The sequence below is a fragment of the Vicugna pacos genome, chromosome 20 (assembly GCF_048564905.1).
Source record: "Vicugna pacos chromosome 20, VicPac4, whole genome shotgun sequence".
Classification (NCBI taxonomy): Eukaryota; Metazoa; Chordata; class Mammalia; order Artiodactyla; family Camelidae; genus Vicugna; species Vicugna pacos.
In genome coordinates, this window is record NC_133006.1 from 3,648,363 (window position 1) to 3,665,159 (window position 16,797).

Genomic DNA, 16,797 nt, shown 5'->3' on the forward strand with positions numbered 1-16,797 from the left:
CGGACATGCTGGCCCACAGAGGGGCCCGAAGGTGGATCCCAGCATTAGAGTGCAGGGTGTGGGTGAGGGGCCCAGGACAAGAGGAATGGGCATGGAGTGAGTCAGAGTTGGGCACAGAGAAGGCGGTAGAGGACACGGCCACAACCAGCAAGAGAACCAGAAAGGCCATCTCTGCCATGGCTGACCCTGGTAGCGGTGCCCGGCTTTTATAACCACCTGTGGTGCATCATAATGGCTCCCTGTGACCCCCATGGCCCTTCTAGCCAACCGCCAGGCTGCTGTCAGCAGGCCATGCCTCCAGCCAATTGCCAGGAGGCTCTCACTATGTCCCTCTGTAACGGAAAAGAACAAATCAGACTCCACATTAGATCTGTTCCTTTAGCTTTACTCACTGTGCACCATTTTCCAGGCTTAGCCTTGCTAGCTCTGCACCTTTTGTAAAACAGTGTTGCCTTTAGCCTGAAATTTACAGGAGAGCCTATTCTCAGGGCTCTGACCTTTAAGGATGTTAGCAGTTCTACACTTCTGTAGAGATGGCACGTTGCAAAATAGAGAATAACCTTTATTTTGTAGGCGGTTTACAGGGACACCATGGCCTGACCCACGTGGATGGCTGCAAGAACAAAGACTTCCTGCGGAAAGAAGTTTGCAACAACCAACCACACCATCTCCCCTATTTTTTGTATAAAAGGAGCCTGTAGTCTGACTGGAGTAGGATCGTTCTCCAAGACATTAGTCTGCCATCCTCTCAGTCTGCCAGCTTTCCTAATAAAGTCACTATTCCTTGCCCCAGTACCTTGTCTCCTGATGTATTGGCCTGTTGTGCAGCAAGCAGAATGAGTTTTGACTCAGTAACAAGTGGGGTTTCCAGTCGCTGAAGAGGGCCTCAGTGGGAGGGGCAGGCTTTAGTGGTGGGAAAGCAAGGGCGAGCTTTACCTTGGATGAGCGAGGTTTGAAATGCTATTACACGTCCGAATAGAGCTGCCAAATGCACAGTTGGAGATATGGGTCTGGAGTTCAAGAAAGAAGTTAGAAGGACAAAGATGCTAACTTGGAGGTTCCTGAATTTCCTTCTACCACAGAGGCACTGAGTCCATGGCTTTTCATGGAGCAGTTGCTTCTGAGAGAAGCCCAGAGCCTGGCTGAGTGATTCCTACACATCGGGTAACAGAAAACACCCCTATCCAAAAGGGTAGGAAAGGTATATCCCCACCATACAGCCCACCCCCAGCACAGAGCCCTGCAATTGAGGGGACCCCCAACTCCCAGCTTCTCCCTGCGGAGCAAAGGGTCCAAACTGAACAACTAACACCCCCCACAGCTTTAAGGCTTCCATCCAAGGGACGAGCTCCCGGGTCTCTGAGCTCTGAAAGTCAGCAGGGCCTGTGTCCACCTGTCCTACAGGAACACAGCCAACAGGGAGCCAGTGGGAGCACCAGCACCCACTGGGCTACTCCCCGAGGCCCCAGCTCAGAGGTTGCAGTAAGAAATACCATCTTCCCGCCTCCACTTGCCTGGAAGGGGTTTGGTTGCAGACTTTGCAAAGGGCTGCCTGGGGCCCAGCATCTAATTAGCACACATCCAGGTGCCAGCTGTGACCCTCCCCAGAGCCCTGCCTTCTCCCTCTGGTTCACTCCAACAGTAAAACCAAACATCTCCCTGGAAGGAGCTTGTCCACCCATCTAGTGCCCCAGCTTTTATACCTGCCATTCGAGGGATGGGCCCTCAATCACCCGGGTTTGGTGGCCTGCAGGACTTACACTCCCAAGTCCCACAGGACTGAAACAAAGATGCACATTTTAAATGGACACAAGAATACCCCCAGCTACACCCTGCACCTCAGCATGGAATGAGCATGTGAAAACACTCATCTCCCAGTTTCTCCATAGAAAGGCCTTCATTACATACTTTCTCAGTCCTCTCTGAGGGTCCAACTTCCAATCAACCCACATTTAGGTGCTGACTGAGAGTTTCCCCTTCGGAAAACTGATGGGTCTTGGGAGCCACTGAAAACAAAGATAGCAGCTTGGACAATCACAGAGGTTCAAGACAGACAACCAGGAGCTCAGGCTGGGCTGACTGCCAGGGTTCAACTCCCACATGAGACCACTCCGTCTGGACTGGGAGAGGTGGCGGTTTCAACTGATGTGCAGAAACCAACACAGAGAGTCCAGGAAAATGAGGAAGCAGGGGAATAGTTTTCAAACAAAAGAACAAGAATCTTCAGAAACTTCTCATAGTGAAATAGAAAGAAATGATTTCCCTGGGAGTTCAAAATAACAATCATAAAGGTGCTCACTGATTCAGGAGCATGAACAAAGTGAAAACTTCAACAAGAGACAGAAAATATTGAAAAGTACAAAACAGCAATCACAGAACTGTAGACTAGACTGAACAGAAAGAATGACCAACAAACTTGAAAACAGGGCAGTAGAACTTATTCAAGAAGTAAACAGAAAAGGAAAAGAATGAAGAGTAAAGATATTAAGGGGATTTTCAGGAACCACCAAGCAGGTGAACATGTACATTATAGAGGTACCAGAGGAGGAGAGAAAGGAAAAGAGACAGAACGCCTATTCAAAGAAATAATGGCTGAAAACTTCCCTAAACTGGGGAGAGAAATAGATGTCCTGACCCAGGGAGCCCAGAACTCCGAATAAGCTGCATCTAAAGAATCCCGCACCGAGGCACATTATAAATCAACAGTTAGAAGTCAAAGACAAGAAGACAGTCTTAAAAGCTGCCAGAGAAAACAACGTATTATAACAAGGGAACCCTCGTAAGAATGCCAGTGGATTTTTCAGCAGAAACCTTGTGGTCCAGAAGAGAGCTCTCAGGATGATATATATTAAAAGTGTTGAAAGAAAAAAAAAACCATCAAGCAAGAATCCTCTACCTAGCAAAGCTGTCCTTCAGAATTAAAGGAGAGATAAAGAGTTTTACAGACAAACAAAAGCTGAAGGAGTTCATCACCACTAACAATGCCTCACGAGAGATGCTAATGGTAGTTCTTCAAGAGGAAATGAAATGTTGCAAATTAGTAACAGGAAAGCATATGAAAGCTTAAAACTCACTAGTAAAATTAAAAATAGAGTTACATTCAGAATACTCTCCTATTGTAATGCTGCTGGTGGTTAAATCACTTATAAATCTAGCGTGAAGGTTAAATAACAAAGCATTGAAGTAACTATAATTTGTTGATGAATACACAGGTAAAAATAGATAACTTGTGACATTAAAGGCATAAAATGTGGAGACAGAGTAAAAATGCAGAGATTTAATGTGGTACAAAGTTATTATCAGCTTAAAACAGACTGTTATGTTTTCTGTAAGCCTCATGGTAAACACAAAGCAAAAATATACAGTAGATATACAAAAGTAGGAGAGAAAGAAATCTAAGAATAGCACTACATAAAATCAGCAAATCACTAAGACAGAGAGCAAGAGAGGAAGATAGGGGCAGAGGAATTACAAAACAGCCAAGAAATAATGAATAAAATGGCAATAGTAAGGATTTACCTATCAATTGTTACTTCAAGTGTAAATGGACTAGACTAAATTCTCTAATCAAAAGACAGAGAGTAATTAGATGGATTTAAAAAAAAAAAAACCTAACTATTTGCTACCTACAAAAGACTCAATAGCTTTAAAGATACATGCAGACTGAAAGTGAAGGGATGGAAAAAGATATTCCATGCAAGTAAAAAGCAAAAGAATGCACAAATAGCTATACTTATATTAGAAAAATAGACTGTAATCAAAATACTGTAATAAGAGACAGAGGTCAGTATATAATAATAAAGTGGTCCATTCAACAAGAGGATATAATATTTGTAAATATTTATGTGCTCAACATAGGAGCAGCTAAATATATAAAGCAAATACTAACAGTTGTAAAAGAAGAAATATATAGCAATACAAACTTTTTTGTGGGGGCGGAACTTTGATACCCTGCTTTCATCAATGGATCGATCATCCAGACAGAAAATCAATAAGAAAACATTGGTCTTAAATAATGTGTCAGACCAGATGGACGTAACAGACATTTATAGAACATTCCATCCAGTAGCAGCAGAATACACATTCCTGGCAAGTGTACATAGAACAGTCTCCAGGACAGAGCCTATGTTAGGCACAAAACGGGTCTTAATGAATTTAAGAAGATTGAAATCATATCAAGCATCTTTTTCTGGCCACAATTGTATGAAACAAGAAATCAATTATAAGAAGAAAACTGGAAAGTTCACAAATACGTGGAGATTAAACAACTTGCTCTTGTTTGACCAACCCACAGCTAACGTCATAATCTACAGTGAAAATCTGGAAGCTTTCCCTCCAGGATCAGGAACAATCAGGACGTCCACTCTCACTAGTTCTATTTAGCATTGTGCTGGAAGCCATGGCCAGAGAAATTAGGCAAGAAAAAGAAATAAAAGGCATTCAAACTGGAAAGGAGGAAGTATGATTATCTTTGCTTACAGATGCCATGTTATTATATATAGAAAATCCTAAATGTTCATCAACAGATGAATGGATAAGGAAAAAATGACACATACATATATATAAACAAAGGAAGAAAATCCTGAAATTTGCAGCAATATGGATGAAACTTGAGGGGATTATTTTAAATGCAATAAATTAGAGAAAGACAAATACTTCATAGTATCAAATGGGATTCAAAAAAGCCAAGCTAATAGAAACAGAGAATAGATTGGTGTTAACCAGGGGTTGGGAGGTCAGCAAAATTAACAGATGTTGATCAAAGGGTACAAACTTCCAATTTCTAAGAGGAGTATGTTCTGGGGATCTAATGTACAGTGTGGTGACTACAGTTATAATGTTGCATTCTATAACTGAAATTTGCTAAGAGAGAACTTAAGGGTTCTCATCAAATAAAAAAAAATGTGAGATGTTGAATGTGTTCATTAACTCAGTAGGAATCCTTTCACAATGACTGTTCATTTCAAATCACAGAACCTTTAAATTTTTTGCTATTCTATTTGTCAATTTTATGTTTATAAAGCTGAAAGAAAGAATTTAGCAGTATAATCATGGAGGTGAATTGCAGACCAACCACAGACCTCTGGTTACTTTACAAAAAGTGAATAAGAAAAACAAGACCAAAACATTAACTTAGCATTTAAAAACATTTATTTAGGGACAAGAGAACCATGTCAACATAAATATACTCTACTGCTACAAATGAACATAACCTCACAAAGAGGAAAAGTTAATAGATGTCATCTTTTTTAATGAATAGTGGTTGAATTTCTTTGTAATAGCATGTTACATATATGTACATGAAACATATGTATGCAAATTTTCAAGGTATAGAAATAATTTTAAGAATTAATATTCTGACTAGTACCTACAACTCTGAGTATTACTTAATACCCAGTTAGAATTCATGCCCCATTCTTAAGCTTCCCAAATTAAAGTCATCATGTACAAAGTCAAATAAAACGTTAATGGATTTTTGAAAATGAACACAAAAGAAATGTGACCATATAAATTAGAAGACATTAACTATTAAATAGTATATGTAACAAAATTTGTGGAAAGTATTTAAAGATACATAAGGTGACCATTTACATATAGAAAAACAAAATCTTTTACATACAGGATAAAAGTTTATGGAATAAACAGAAGGGTTTTTGAACTTGTATTAAACATTGTTTAACTGGATAGTAAATCCTGTGAGTGTAGAAATAATTTTCTTGTAATTCTCAAAGAAGGAAATAAAATGAACTTTAATTCATGGTAACAGAGTTGGCTGGAAAAATGCCGGTTTGACCTCAGAGCTTTCCTTCTCACCAATCAAAACATGAGTCTGTTTTCGATATAACTTTGATTCTGTCTCCAGCTTGAAAATTCATCTCCCAGTTGTTGTCCTTCAAAGAAATACAGTGCTGTCACTTCTGTAGGTTGGTTTGAATTGCCTAAAACAAGAAAGAAGTATTTAAATTATTCACATGTCTATGAGAAAACTGAAAGTATGTGTCAGTAAGATATCAATTAACAACTTGGGGCTTGGTATGCTGACGCCTTGGAAGCACGTGGGCTGTGTGATTTCACCTCACATTGTAACGAGCAGATGTTTGGTAATAACATTCCCTAAATCCACGCAAGTCAAACTGCATATAATTATGTACTTAAACATGTGTTTAGCAAATATTTGTGGTTATTATTGTTTAAATTCTGAATAATATATAAAGTAATATTATTCAGTTTTCCCCATTTTAATCAAATAGTAATGATAATTTCCATAAATTATAGTTATTTGATAAAAGTGGATGCTTATGCCCCTGACTGTATCATTAAAGAATTAGTGTAAACACCATGCTCTCCAGTCACTGCTTTTGAGGACTCCAGCCCCGGTGCACGTGCCATTGCAGCAGCAGCATTTATTTCTCCCAGGCTTTTATGGCTGTTCTCACTGCTGTGCTTACTGGATCCCTTCCCTCAAAACAGAGATGAAATTCAAATTTGCACATCAAGAAGCACATCTACATATCTTTTCCCGGAAGTGATTATAAAACACCCAAATACAAAACCCTGCAATCCCCGAGCCAATGATTTTCAAACATCCTTGCTTGCTTAACAGCTAAGATAATTTTTAAACAGGAATATTCACTAGTATATTTTTAATTGATATCTAAAATTGTTGAATATAAGCTTAAGGTATAATGTTCAGCATATTTCACTATCAATTACTTAATCATATTTCTCCTTTTCTGACTAAAAGTATCTTAGGTGATAGTGATTTGAATTCACCATCATTCATTAAACAAAATCAGTGAGTTTTTTTTAATAGTCAGAGATTACATATTGTTCATTTTTAACCTTCAAACCATATATTCATTCCATTTGTCCCAAATATTTTTACTCATGCATTATTATATTTTATGTAACTTTCTACAACAAAAATTTGTGTTTAAATATATTTTTAAATTTTAAGTAACACAATCCTATATTAAATAATTTCTTAGATTGAGTTTCATTTTGGTACACATTGATCAAAATTGAAATATATTATGAATTTGTTAATTTACTAAACATGAAAGTAAAATTTTATTTGAAATGCATCCCAATATATAGGCAAGACTTTTAAGAATTAGTTCACACACAGGATGACTATTTCTTGTTTCTGGAATGACGTAGTTCAACATCAAATTGTATTTCAGTGTTCCTTTTTAAAGACATAGGTGCTAAGAAAGCTGATTTTTATAAAAACTAGAGAGGGCAAGAAAGAGATATTTTATAGCAAAGTAACAGAATTCTTCTATATCCCAAGATAGAGGTGAAAATACCACATAGTGACCTATCATCAAAAAAACAATAATAAAGTATTATTTATAAAGTAATAAGCTATTACTATTATAACTTTTTATTTTGATGATAGCTATGTGATTTTTAAGTTAATTAATATATAATGATAATATTAATTACTACTCATTATAAAGTCAGATAACTATGTCATTAAATCCCCCTTCAGTTTTGCTAAAAGCAAAAAAAAAAAAAAATGGAAATCACCTAATCTACAAAAGTATTTACTGCTCATCAGACTTACTAACTACACCATATCAAAATCCATATTTCAAATTGGATCATTATACTTACATTGTGGGGACAGCGTCCTGCAGATGATGAAGATGATTTGGTGGCGCTTTTATTCGAGTGTGAAAAAAGCCCCCATGAAAGGCTAGCAGACAAAGGACAGCCTCATGTCAGAGGTCTGCTTTGAGGAGGAACACACGTGGGAAATGGAGATCTGGAAATCCTGTCTCCCACTTTCCCTGTGCCCACGTGCCCTGCGCAGTCTCTGTGTGCCCCGAGATGTGCTCCAATGTGAAGGCCACTGGCTAAGAAGATTGTGCATATGAGAATACACAATTAAGCATTGAGGGGGCAGTGACGGTGGGGGGGGGGGCAAGCAGGGGGAGTGAGGCTGAGGCGTGTGGCCTGGCTTGGGGCTGGTGGTGGATCTCGTTGGGTGCCGGGCCCAGGCGGTGCCAGGGTGGGGCTGTTTCGGGGACGGGGACCCAGCAGCCTAGGCCGGCAGCGGGTGGGCGGGGTGGGGCTGCCCCATCGCCCGCCCGAGTGTGCGCGCTGCGGCGGGAAGGGGAGGGCGCGCATGGGCGGACACACAGACGGGCGGACGCCGGACCCCGCCCAGAGCGTGTGGAAGCTGGTGGGAGCCTGGCCGTTTTGGGTCAGCTCCCTGAGGAGGAACCGGCCTAGGGTCTGGGCTGTCGCTTGCCACTGCCTCCAGTATGGCCGCCGGGCAGGTAAGGGGGCGCTGACGGGGGCGCGCAGGTCGGGGAGCCGGCGGGTGAGGCCTGGGCTGCGCGGCTGGGGAGGCGCTCTGGTGTGTAGGTGAGGCCCGGGAGGGGCGGCCCGTTAGGAGCCTGAGGCGGGGCGGGGCGGGCATCCCTGGTTTATGGTGCTCCCTCTGCCCACATTAGCAATCACTGAACCCGGCGTCTTCACTGCCGCTCACACACGGATTGGGGAAAGCGGATGCAGCCATGGGAGGTGGGAGGATGCCGGACAGATCCTGGAGCACCTCCGGCCGGGCCTCAGACCATGGCCATCCTGCGTAGGTGGACCTGCCTGGCGAGTGGAGGCCTCTTCGGACCCTCCAGGTCGGAATAACGGGTGAGACTTGGGCCTTTGGGAGCTTGGTTGGCCTGCCTCTGAGATCAAGGCTTTTGGCAAGTCTAGTTTTAGTCGTTTGAGAAATCTCCCTACTGATTTCCACAATGGCTACACCAAACTACATTCCCACCAACAGTATAGGAGAGTTTCTTTTTCTCCACACAACCTGCAGCATTTCTCCTTTGTGGACGTTTGAATGATGGCGATTCTGACTGGTGTGAGGTGATACCTCATTGTAGTTTTGATTTGCATTTCTCTTTTAATTAGTGATATTGATTAGTTTTTCATGTGCCTATTGGCCATTTGTATGTCTTCATTGGGGAAATGCTTGTTTAGGTCTCCTGCCCATTTTTGGTTATAGTTGCTTTTTTTTTTTTGTTATTCCGTTGAGCTGTTTACATATTCTGGAAATTAACCCTTTGTCAGTTGCATCATTTACAAATATTTTCTTCCATTTCAGAGGTTGTTTTTTGTTTTGCTTATGGTTTCCTTTGTTGTGCAAAAGCTTGTAAGTTTAGTTAGGTCCCATTTGTTTGTTTTTTGCTTTTATTTCTATTGCTTGGGTAGACTGCCCTAGGACAACATTGCTGAGATGTATGTCAGATAATGTTTTCCTATGTTGTCTTCTAAGATATTTATAGTGTCTTGTCTTATGTTTAAGTTTTTAAGCCATTTTGAATTTATTTTTGTGTATGGGGTGAGGGAGTAGTCTAACTTCACTGATTTATATGCAGCTGTCCAGTTTTCCCTATACCATTTGCTGAAGAGAATGTCTTTACTCCATTATATGTTATTGCCTCCTTTGTCAGAGATTAATTGACCAAAAGTGTGTGGGTTTGTTTCTGGGCTCTCTATTCTGTTCTGTTGATCCATACATCTGTTTTTATACCAATACTATGGATAACTGTAGCTCTGTAGTACTGTCTGAAGTCTGGGAGGGTTATTCCTCCAGTTTCGGTCTTCTAAAGTAATGCTTTGGTAATTTTGGGTCTTTTGTGATTCCATATAAATTTTAGGTTGATTTGTTGTAGTTTTGTGAAAACTGTGATATGATAGGGTTCGCATTAAATCTGTAGATTGCTTTGAACAGTATGGCCATTTTAACAATATTAATTATTCCAATGCAAGAACATGGGAAATCTTTCCATTTCTTTAAGTCCTCTTTAATTTCCTTAGTCAGTGTTTTGTAGGTCTTCGCGTATAAGTCTTTAACTTCCTGGGTCAGATTTATTCCTAAGTATTTTATTTTTTTGGATTCAGTTTTAAAAGGGATTATTACTTTCTTGTAAAGAAATGCCGCTGATGTCTGTATGTTGCTGTTGTATCCTGCTGCCTTGCTGATTTCTTTTATTAGCTCTTACAGGTTTTGTGTGGAGCCTTTAGGGTTTTCTATATATAGCATCATGTCATCCACATATAATGACAATTTTACATCTTCTCTTCCAATTTGGATCCCTTTTATTTCTTTTTGATGTCTAATTGCTGTGCCCAGGACTTCCAATACTATATTGAATAGAAGGTATGAGAGTGGGTATCCTTGTCTTGTTCCAGATTGTAGCAGAAAGGCTTTCAGCTCTCTTGGTAGGGTATTATGGTGACTGTAGGTTTGTCATAGGTTTTATTATGCTGAGACATGTTCCCTCTATACCCACTTTAGTAAGACCATGGGCACAGTGTGGCCAGGGGGCTGGGAAGATGGCAGAGGCGGTAGCCTTGAGGTGGTGGTGAGGGGAGAGGGGCTGCCCCTTGGGAGCCAGTCACTTGCTCCCATCTCCCCCGCTGCCTGGCCTGGGGGTGGCCTGTGCTGCCTCACGTTTGTCTTTAGGTCAGACTGTGCACTAGAGGCCTGTGCGATCCAGTCAGAGAGCAGCAGAGACGATGGCAGGTGTGACAGCTGTGGAGGCGGGATAAGGGGAGCTGCCTGTGAGAGCTGGTGGGTTTCTTCCCATCTTCCCCGCGGTGGCCTGGGGGCAGCCTCTGCTGTGCAGGTTCGCTGGAGGCACATCCCCAGGTGGGCCAGTTCCTGGGGAGCCCTGCTCACAGTGCGGTCAGGGGGCTGAGGCGGCTGTGTTGGGAGGGGGCTTCCTGGTGTGAGCCCCTGGATTTGTTTCCATCTCCCCTGAGGCCTGGCTTGAAGGAACATCTGCTTCCCCAGGTTCCCCATATGCATGTCTCCTAGTTAGCTTGCTCCCAGGAGGCCTGCACAGTGAGGTCAGGTTGTGAGGGCAGCAATGGAGGCATGTGTAGGGGGCCTCCCCTGGATGCACTGCCCTGGTCATCTTGCTGCCATCTGCCCTGCAGCCTGGACTAGGGTGGCCTCTACTGCCCCAGGTTGGTGGGATAAAGGTTACAGGTCAGCCTGCTGCTGGGAGGAAGGCGCGGTGCAGTCAGTGTGGGGAGGGCAGCAGCAGTGACAGCGAGAAATGGGAACAAAGCCCCTGCTCGCATGGGCAGCCCCAATCCCACCTTTACCACTGCTGCCACCCTCAGAACATACCAAGCCTACCTCCCAGGAGCAGGCAGATCAAGAGACGTGCATCCTGGGAAGCTGGGGCAGCAGAGGCAGCCCCCAGACTCGACGTGGGGAAGATTGAAGCACATCCACAGGTTCACACAGGGCAGCTCCCCTAACCCACCACCACTGCCCACTGACCACACCCCGCCTGCCTCAGGGAGCAGGCTGACATGAGGAGGTGCCTCCAGCAAAGCTGGGGCAGCAAAGGCCGCCCCCAATCCATATTGCAGAGGAGATGGGTGCAAATATACCAGCTTTTCAGGGGCAGCTCCCCTCTCCCCACCACTGCCCCAGGTTCCTGGGACACTTGTTTCCAGGTGAGTTGGCTCCTAGGAGGTGGGCACGGTGCTGTCAGGGGGCAGTGGTGGCCAGGTGAGGGGGGCTGCCCCAGGGGAGCAGGTGGACTTGCCCCCATCTCCCTGTGGCCTGTCCTGGGGGCAGCCCCTGCTGCCCCAGGTTCACTGGAAATGTGTATTCATGTCAGCCTGTTCATGGGAGGAGGACTCAGTGCTCTCCGTGCCATGAACAAGGACTTGTGAAGGACTGGGTTCTGGCCCAAGATTAATAACTCCTCTTTTATGTCAGGTGGTGGCTGTAGCAGTTTTTCCATTAATAGGTTATTACAATATATTGAGCATAGGTCTCTGTGCTATACAGAAGAAACATTCTTTAAAAATCTATCTGTATATATAGTGACTAACATTTGTAAATCTCAAACACCCAAATTTATCTTTCCCCACCCCCTTTCCCTGGTAACCCTAAGATTGCTTACTAAGTCTGTGAGTCTGTTTCTGTTTTGTAGATGAGTTCATAGTGTCCTTTCTTTTTTTAAGATTCCACATATGAGTGATATGTGGTAATTTTCTTTCTTTTCCTGGCTTACTTCACCTAGAATGATGATCTCTAGGTCCTTCTATGTTGCTGCAAATGACATTATTTTATTCTTTTTTCATGGCAGAGTAGTATTCCATTGTATAAATATACCAAAATTTCTTTATCCAGTGAAATGTTATTACATCTAGGTTGCTCCCAGGTCTTGGCTATTGTATATAGTGGTGCTGTAAACATTGGGGTTCAGATATCTTTCCACATTAGAGTTCCCTCCAGATATATACCCAGAAGTGGGATTGCTGGATCATAGGGTAAGTCTATTTTTAGTTTTTTTAGGAATTTCCACACTGTTTTCAATAATGACTACACCAAACTTCATTCCTACCAGCAGTGTAGGAGTGTTCCATTTTCTCCATGCCCTCTCCAGCATTTTTCATTCACGGACTTTTGAATGATGGCCATTCTGACTGGTGTAAAGTGATATGTCATTGTAGTTTTCATTTTCATTTCTCTTAAAATTAGTGAAGTTTAGCATTTTTTCTTATGCCTATTGGCCATTTGTATGTCTTCACTGGAGAATTGGTTGTTTAGGTGCCCTGCCCATTTTTGGATTGTGATGTTTTGTTGTTGTTGTTGTTATTAAATTATATGTGCTGTTTATATATTCTAGAAATTAAGCCTTTGTCAGTCGCATCATTTGCAAATATTTTCTCACATTCTGTAGGTTGTCGTTACATTTTGCTTATGATTTCCTTTGCTGTGCAAATGCATATGAGTTTAATTAGATCCCATTGGTTTATTTTTGCTCTTATTTCCATTGCCTGGGTAGACTGCCCTAAGAAAACATTGCTAAGATTTATGTCAGAGGATCTTTTACCTATATTTTCTTCTAGGAGATTTATCATGTCTTGTCTTATATTTAAGTCTTTAAGCCATTTGGAGTTTATTTTTGTATATGGGGTGAAGGGAGTGTTCTATCTTCATTGATTTACATGCTGCTGTCCAGTTAACCAACACCACTTGCTGAAGAGACTGTCTTTTCTCTATTGTATATTCTTGTCTCCTTTGTCAAACATTAATTGACCATAGGTCTGTGGATTTACTTCTGGGCCGTCTATTCTGTTCCATTGATCCATATGTCCGTTTTTATGCCAATATCATGCTATTTTGATGCCTGTAGCTGTGTAATATTGTCTGGTCTGGGAGGGTTATTCCTCCAGCTTCATTCTTTTTCAATATTATTTTGGCAATTCTGAGCCTTTTGTGATTCCATATAAATATACACATATACACATATACACACAGAGCTTGCACCTGTGCAGTCCCTCAGAGGTAAAGCTACCCATGGGAGGGGAGGAGTGGTGGGAGAGGTGTGACCGAGGGAGGCTGCCCTGAGCTAAAGAACCAGGTGCTGGCAGTGGGAAGAAATTACAAAAGAGACTGGGAGCCATCTTAAAGATCAGAAGTCAAGAGCAGGGGAAAGATCTGGAAACCAACTGACCAAGGGCTGTTATGTCATGTGGCTATGAGCAATGATGTCTCATCCCTCCTCACGGTTCCCTTCTGAGGTGCCTGGGGCTGGGACCCTCCCCTGCCAGCCCTGGCGGCCACTCCAAGCCCCTCAGAGGGAGGCAATGGCTTTGGCAGCCACCTGATGGCCCAGGGGCAGGCTGAGGTCTGTGACAGCCAGAACCACCTTGGGGCTGGGCATGGCCGACACCTGCACCAGTGCTGATGTGGTGGTGAAGGGCATGCACTGCAGGATGCTGCCCCAGCTGCCCTGCTCCAGGCAGTCCACGCCCTCCTCCATGAACCACTGCACAGACTGCGTGTGCGGGCCGCGACCCCAGGATGGAGGAGATGACCAGGAACAGGTTGGCCAGCACTCGGTTCAGCGGGTCTCATGTTAACTTTGTGGAGCTGGGAGGCCGACAGGGAGCTAGCTGCTCATGGATCAGTCAGTGAGATTCAAGAGGATACTTGCAGCTTCCTCACTGGAGCTCAGCCGTCTCATTGGCTTCGAGGGCTGCATGTCATCCAAGGGGAAGAGGCTGATGTAATCCTCGATGTCTTTCGGCAGAAGGACACCTGGCCCTTGTGGGAGGAGTTGGAATTCAGGGCACACCAGATGGCCAGCTTGGCGACAGAGGTGCTGGGGGGCCCATGAGGCTGTGCCACTTGGAGGAGTCGGTGAATAGGCCAGGCAGGCTGTGGCCCAGCAGGACCAGGGTCACCTGCTGCGTGTCCAGACAGAAGATGGAGTAGAGCAGCTCCACTGCCTGCAGCGGGTGCACCTTCTGCATCTGCTTCAGTAGTTCCCTAATCAGGTTGTTGCAGAACCAGTAGATGCCTCCCATGTGCAGCAGGGTGTCAAAGATGTGGCTGGAGCGGCTGTCCACCCATCCGCTCTCCAGCACCTTGGCAATTATGTCCATCAGCACCTTCTTGATGTGTCGCTTTGGGGGCAGCAGGTTCCAGTAGGGCATGGTGTCCATGCCTGTGGATGGGAACTTGATCTGCGTGGCTGTCTTCTGCAGCACGTCAGCACACATGTGCTCCAGGATGGAGCTCATGATCATCACCCTCTCACTGTAGAACTGTAGGGTGTTCTCACTGTACAGCGGCCCTGCCAGCTGGCGGATCATCTGCAGTGGCTTCTCACGTTCATCCAGCCCCAGCATCTGCACATGGGCCACCAGCCAAGCCACGGCACACACTGCCAGCCTGCAAACTTTCCCCTTGATATTATCAGTGATTTTCTGGATGGACTCGAAGGCCAGCACCCCATTCTCCCAGGCGTTGAGGATTTCCAAAATGGCCACTGAAATGCTGAGACAGGCTTCGTGCCACTTCATCTGCACCAGCTTCACCTCCGAGGAGTTGCTGAGCAAAGCCAACAGGGACTCCACTGTGGAGTCAGGCCGGAAGCAGGGGTGGTCAGGTTTCAGGATTTTGCCCTCCTCAGGCATGCACGTCTGCATCCAAATCTCAAAGAAGAACACCTCTGTTCCTGTGCTCGACTCAGGATGACCTCTGAGCCATAGGTCTGGGCTACATGGCACCGTATGAGGAAGGAGATGTCAAAGGGCAAGGCTCAAACCAAGGCCACCTTGGTGCTTTCTTCACTGCCGTGTGTAGTGAATTCTTTCAAATTGATGAATTTCTGGGTGAAGGATTTAAGCTTCCCAGTGGCAGCAGCCACAGCCAGCAACAAGTCCAGGCTCTTCACTGACAGCATGTGGCCCAGGACCCCCAGCAGCCTCTCTAGGGACTCAGAGTGGCTGCGTCCATTGTTCTGAGGATGTTGGTGACTGTGGGCTCCACACAGAGGGTCAGCCCAGGGTTGGGCTACAGGTTGGCATTTTCATCTGATTTCAGCCACGGAGCATGCTCCCGGTCTGCTTTGCACTTGGCCATTACGTTGTTCATACTAGCTTCAGACAGAAGCCCCTGCTTGCCACATTCCTAGAGCAGGAAGCTTGTACAGTCACAGTGGCAGCGCTGGTCAGCCTTGTCCAGCAAGGGGGGTGAGCTTCAGCAGGAACTCAAAAGCAGAATTGACATCCTCAGTAAAGTCCTTGTCCCCATGAGAGTATTTCTTCAATTTCACCAAAACCTGTGGAATCTTAAGGAAGGTGAAAACTGTCCACTTGAGCTCTCCAGTACCCTCAGGAGACTCGATGAGACCCACGAAGCGGGCTTTCCAGGTCTCCAGGACAAAAGGTGGGGTGGGCATATGCTGCTCTTCACCAGCGGCTGTGTCTCACCTGTCAGATTTTTGGTGCCCTCGAGCAGGACCACGGCATGGACGGTGGGGAAGCCAGTCTTGTGCAGCTGCTCCGAGTGCACGGACAGCATGATGGGGATGCCCCCTGATAAGCGCGTGCCATGCCGCTCGGCCTGTCTCCGGAGCTGGGGGCTACTGAGACCAGCCAGAATAGCCTCAAGCTTCAAAAGGCAGTGCTCAGTGGCAGTCCAGAAGGAGGCCTCCTCCAGTTTGGCCATGTGGAGCAGGGCCCGGTTCTTGGTGCTGCTGAGGGTCTTCTCCAGGCGCTGCAGGCACATGGCAAGCTGCTTCCCAGTAGCAGCAGCGGGAGTGCAGCCCGTCCCAGAGCCGCTCAGCAGAGGCTGCGGGGCGGCGCAGCAGCCAGTAGAGGGCGCTGAGAAGGGCCCGGCACAGCCGGATGCACTCCTCTGCTTTGTTGTGACAGCTAAGTCAGTCACAAAACATGTCCATGGTGCCCAGCAAGGCCTGGACACACAGGTCCCGGGAAAAGTCATCAAACTTCCTGATAGCTGTGAGGACAGGGGAGCAGGACACCATCTGGGAACTGATGGCGTACTTCAGGTCAGACAGGATGAGAGGATCAGGGGAAGGTCCAATCATGGCCTGCTCCAGTAGTGCTTCTGCTAGGTTGAGAATGTCCCAGGTGGCTCCTTTGGGAAAAAAATTTCTTCATGTTGATTGCCTACTGGTAGTCACTCCATTGCTCCTTCCAAGCTTGCAAAATGGCTTGCTTCGGGTTCACCTTCATGACTTCACTCATGAGAGCAGGCAGGTGGTGGTCAGCTGTGAGGCAGAAGAAATCGAGCTAGAGAAGGGGAGAGGAGATTCTGAGGAAAAGAACGGGGAACTGTGAGGGGGGAGTGAGTAGTTATGTGGAATGGAGAAGACACAGGAAGATGCAAAGGAGGCAGAACTAGAAAGGGAAAAAAGAGGGAAGGGGGCAAAGTAGGGATCCTGTCAGGTTCTTCCCTCCTAAACCATCCTTGGAACTGGAGTGCTAAGAAGG

At 45.0% G+C, this 16,797-nt stretch overlaps 1 pseudogene; it reads right to left on the reverse strand.

The window, feature by feature from the left end:
• Positions 1-13,625: 13,625 nt before the first annotated feature.
• On the reverse strand, positions 13,626-16,539 carry LOC102532760 (mediator of RNA polymerase II transcription subunit 24 pseudogene; annotated as a pseudogene).
• Between the last annotated feature and the right edge of the window lie 258 nt (positions 16,540-16,797).